Here is a 6,000-nt window from a genome sequence, read left to right as displayed (position 1 = left end):
ATATCACATATTATGGTTTGTTCCCGGCCAATAGATTTCTCTAAGTCAAAGTATCGATACAAAAGAAACATGGTTGTGTTGGTTGTGAACACAGGTTGTGATATTTAGACTTATTTTTGCTTCAGTTAGCAATGTCTATGAGCATTTAAAATAGGTACTGATATTGGAAATCTCATCCGAAAACTGAGGGTTTTATGTGTATTCATACATTCCCGTGTCCTCTAGCGGGATATGGAGCGGATGCATTATATATTTCAGTCACTGGTCGATTTTCTTTACGAAATAGTAGTTTTTGATATTTTAACAGCACATGCGGATAGAATCTTTTCTATCCGCATTAAGATCACAAAGAAAAAAGAAGGTCCGTCAGCCGTAATATAATTTTGAGAGAGAATAAAATTTATGTAAAATATAATTTACTCTAGGATTATTAAAAAAAACACTAAAGCTCATTCACTCGAGTTTGGTAAGAAGCATTACTCTCGAAATACTAATTATATTTAATAAATAAATAAACTTTTAATCTATTTCTACGTCTGTTCCGGTCTAGCGAGTTGAGCACATTAGTCATCTTCATCATGATTAATGAAAGCGTCCGGTTCTTTATTGACTTTTCACACTACTAGTTGAGGAAAATTTTCCTTCATTATACGCTACTAGCTGTGCCCCGCGATTTTACCCGCAGTGCTCCACTCGTGTTGGTCTTAGCGTGATGATATAGCCTATAGCCTTCCTCGATAAATAGGCTATCTAACACCGAAGTAATTTTTCAAATCGGTCCAGTAGTTCCTGAGATTAGCGCGTTCAAACAAACAAACTCTTCAGCTTTATAATATTAAGACGTATATATAGTACCTAGATAATATGTGTATGGTGTATAATTGATTACTAATATCAGACGGCCGGGCTTATATGATTATATCTATTTTTACTTAAATGTTATGTTGCTAATGGTGGAATATTTTTCGTCTGGAATATTTTTGATATTATGTGATATTTTTTATTTATTATATTTATTGTAGCAAGGGTGTTTGTTTAGTGGAGAATGATAAAACCGTTAACAGAGAATTAATAAACATAAATATTAATAAATTGTGGGACCTAGCCTAGCCTATAAATATAAATGGTGTTGGTAATTCAGTGTAATGAAAAGTTTTTAAATTAATATTCTCTTATTTATAATATTTTCTTTCATTATTATATTTTCGATACGTTATTGAATCCGTTTGCCTGTCATGTTATTGTGTATGTGCTATTTTTTTCCGTTATTTTTTTGGTACAGTCTATCGGCTATTTTTCCACATAAAAATAAGTTCCAAATACCCTCAATACAATTCAGTTGTCCATAACGCTGTCAACCATTTAGCAATAATGGTAATACTTAATGTAAAATTCATGTAGATTCTGATTCTTGCGCTCCTCACTTCTGAACATTATCGTCTCCTTAAAATATGTATAATTCATGAGTTGACGTACTTATGAAGTGCAAGTCAATGGGAAAACTAGGAGTTACTAATCTCCATATTAAGTTGGTACGTGTAGGTTGATAAGGCAGGCATAAAGTGAAGTCCCATGTCCCCTAGTGGGATAAGGGGCAGATACATTATCCAGACCGAGACATTTTTTTTTTCTTCGTCCCCACCGGGAATCGAACCCAGGACCCCTCGGTGGACGGTGCTACGCTCACGCGTCAACCACTGTACCAAGGAGGCGGTTAATATAATGTCAATATAGGCGGTCGATAAGGCAGGCATACGTGTAGGTAAATCGTTACATATAAAAGGAATCAAGTACAGATATCAAATAAATACCTATATGTGGTCGGTGTACCTACCCTTGGAATTATAATATTATGCTAGGTATTTATTTATTTTATTTATTTAATCCTTTATTGCACATACAAGAAATAGATATACTTATAGAAAACAGATATATTATGTATGAACGGTGGCTTTATCGCTAGGTAGCGATCTCTTCCAGGCCACCGTAGGTATGTAGTTTCACCCGCGGAAAAAACTGCGAGTTAAAACTTTGGCCTCTAAAAATTTAATTGAGACTGATGCTGTAATTTACCTGTGAATGCTAAACGGAATTTTACAATTATAATACCTAATAACATAAGTTTGGACTCAACTCTCAGGTTTCGGACACCTTAATGAAAATTCGATCCAATATTATTATCCATAAATTGAGTAAACAACAAAAGGGTCGACATTATAATCATTATTCACATATAATCGACGAAAATTAATCACAATCCAACTCGAACTCCCATTTAGATACGGTAATAGGCAATTAAACTTGTACTCAAGACTGACCAAAAACATATGCCACTTACATGCGTCATTATTGATAGATGTATTAATTTGATATTTGTTTATGAGTCTACGTCATAACTATATTAAAGTCGTCACGAAGAAAGTTAAGCAAAACTTTCCTTTGGCTCGCGATTGTTCTATTAATATAGGAGTAATATAAAATCGTTATCATTTGATCCGACAGTTTTTGCGTGTAAATTAATACTTATGGAGTAAGTACTAAAATAGAATTTAAATTGGATCATGAAAATGTGTACATTTTTAATTGCTTTTGTAGCTTTGTGAAAATTACGAGTCTAAAGAAATCGATTCATCCTTTCAAATTGACTCTACTACTTAAATACGCTCGAGGTCCTTTGTTAACTTCTAATTAGTTTATACTCATATTGTAGAAATAACTATGCCGCGTGGATCCGCCCTGACCCGCAGCCTAGAGCTTCCATGTATACTGCCAGCATTGAAAATATGACGTACCTATTTGATTCGATTCAAATCTCTAATCGGCCTCTCGTTCCAAACAACGAGAAGGTGAAACTAATCGTTTCACCTTCTCGAAACAGCTCATCTGTAGACTGCGCGACTTCATTTAATTGCTAAAAATATCCGAATAGCACAAAAACCTTGAATATTATAAGCCTATAGTTGTTACTGTCAAGTACAACGGATAAAACCACAAACATAAACTAAACCGTCGTTAAACAACCCAGTGGATTTCCTGTAAACAGATCAGCGAAATCCAAAATAGAAATGATTTAACACCTCGTAACGTGTTAAAAATTAACCAATAAATATAGAATATTACTCGCAATGTCCATTTATATCTGATATATGGACAAACAGATGTTAAAACTTTTTATATGTTAAAAAAGGTTGAAAATGTCAATTGATATACTTTTTCTAAATCCAATATTTATTATGGGCGGTCGTATCGTTGGTTTTTGTAAATTGCTTTGAATAAAATCGATGCTGATGTGTTTACACATGATTTGAGCTGACTTATGCGGCTTTTATCTTTGAAATCGATGTGCGATTTGTCGATTCGCGATTTAATCGAATCGATTAAACGTTGTCTGATAAATTGTGAGCTCAGCGAGAGAATTATCGGTTTCTTTTATGTTTTAAATCGGCTCTGGGGAAACTTAAATCCTGCATGAAATTTGTTTTGAGTGTAATCTATTTAATATGACGGGGTTCGTTTTTGAGTGAAATATGCATATGGCTTTAAAAATATGCAGTAAAACTTCTACTATTCAATATAGTGGTACTATATTATAGGTAAGGTGTTTTATTGACATAACTATAATTATTTTTTCGTAATATATACAGAGATAGCTAAAAACAAGGTAAGTATTGGTATAAGAACTTATAAGTGTTAGAGATGTAATAACAAAGTTTTACTATATAAAATACTTGTTTTATGTTATCCAACAAATAGGTCAAGCCAAATAGAAACGATACTCATGGGCATCCACTTTAGTTAGTTGTAACTATCAAGGCAGTCAGTATTTATAATATTTAAACACTCTTTGGCATATATCATTCTTTTGAATTATGTACTAGTTTTGAACAGAGAGCATTTATCTAAAAATGTGTACCTATCGTACGACAGAGGATCCTTACTAAATCCTAGATCCTTAATAAATGCGACAGTTTGTTAGTTTGGCTTACTTTTTGCATTGCAAGTATCTTGTGATATGATTTTTGTGCCAGACAGGAGAGTTACTTTTTAATTTTCTTTTATCACATAGGCGAAGCCGCAGGTAACAGCTACTAAAGGTTATAAATGTAAAATTGGCATATCCAATAGCACATCACTGACGGCCCTAACAGTACTTATCTCAAAGCTCATACAGATGTAAAGCATACGCAATCAAACTTTATGACCAGTATGGTTGGAACTCTTTGAAGCAACATATTTATATAATGATAATGATTCAGTAAAAACGTATAATGAAACCCTTCAGATGATGTTCATTTTAACGTTGATGTTTGAATTTGTTGGCACCTTGCCAAAATATCGCATTATTTTTTATATCTGAAGTGATGCAAGCTGAATAAGGTCGTTCATGATAGACGTCTGAGAAACGGAAATATAATCGAATTGCGAGATTTTAAAGTGTCATCGGAATCATTAATAGCCAACTCTGAATGCATGACACAGCAGTGATGAAAGGCAAGCTGGAATTCTTTGTGAATTAAAAGATCCAGAGGGGTTACCATGATGTCGTATAGCGTATTTTTCCAGTGTAGGAAAGTAATGGCGCTAGACGACCTATAACAGCGCTGTCATTTTTCTCTGGAAATAATACTGCTGTTTGTTTGGGCGTGTAGATTATGATAAATTAATTATTTATAAAGAATAGAAAAAATTTTGAAATTTTTTCTATTCTTTATAAATTTATATTTATAAAGCATTTGAATGCCATAAAACCAAAAAATATAAATTCAACAAAAAAGGTCGTGTTCCATCGTTACAATATTGTATTCACTGAAAAGTGCTTCATATTGGTTGAGATGGTTGTTAAATCATCTCAATAGATGGCGCGCGGTGTGTCCCTTAAGACACATAAAACTGAAAGAATAGAATAAATTCGATTACTCAGGCGGGTCACGAGTGGCTGAGTTGGTTAGGCATCCGCCCCGGAATGGCGCGAAGGATGCGGGTTCGAGTCCCGCCTCGTGATCGAATTTTTTCTATTCTTTATAAATTTATATTTATAAAGCATTTGAATGCCATAAAACCAAAAAATATAAATTCAAATTAATTATTGTTCAAAAAATATAATAACTATAGAAAAATAGTATATTTGATGAGTTTATCTAACTATTAAGTATAACCACTTAATAGTGAGAAGTTACACCGATTTTATGAAGAAACTTTGTCTATTAAGATTGGATAAAAATAACGTATCACATAGACGATGTAGACAGACAACATACGTTGAGTTATCTGAGGGCTTAATTTTTAAAGCTTGGATAATTGCATTGTTACACCCAAAAAATGTTCTCTGTTAAAATGACAAAAGTCGGACAATTAACACATTTTAGAAATGGTTACGGTTATGTTAGATAATCTTACGGTTTCCATAACTTGTATGCAACGATTGAAAAAACAAACCTTTGTAACAGACTACATTTTACGTTAAATACCTAAGTTAACGGTTTTCAACGAATAACTCTTCTTGTATCCAGGAATTGAAATTGAAAATCAGCCCAACATACAGTACCTATACGCTTTTAGGGCCGATTTTTCAATGCTTGGATAAAACTTATCCGTCCAATAAAGTATTACACGATAATATTAAAATGTCACGTAAACTATCAAATACGGGCAATTAGAATACGTTTTTAAAATGGTAGTTTTATATACTATTCGACGAATAAGTTTTATCCAAGCATTGAAAAATCGGCCCTTAATTTACTAAATTATCAGCATCTTAAGTCAATTTCGTGTGCCACTTGTTTAATTATAGGACAGGAATTTATCGCTCGTTTCACAGTAAGTGCTGGTGGAAATCTTTTTAACGTCACTTGCTCCCAATAAAGAAGATATAGCACTTTATAAAAACGGTATAAACTCACCATTTATAAGCATTTAACTATTAGGATAGCAAAGGTCTGTAATGTGAGGAGACTGGGGTCAATCTTGTTGTTTAACAATGTAAGATTTATTGTAAATATT

This window comes from Colias philodice, chromosome 1, assembly GCF_061535455.1.
Source record: "Colias philodice isolate Cphi_HAF_F1 chromosome 1, ilColPhil1 Martin Lab GWU primary, whole genome shotgun sequence".
In the NCBI taxonomy this organism is placed as follows: domain Eukaryota; kingdom Metazoa; phylum Arthropoda; class Insecta; order Lepidoptera; family Pieridae; genus Colias; species Colias philodice.
Note: the sequence above shows the minus strand (reverse complement) of the source record.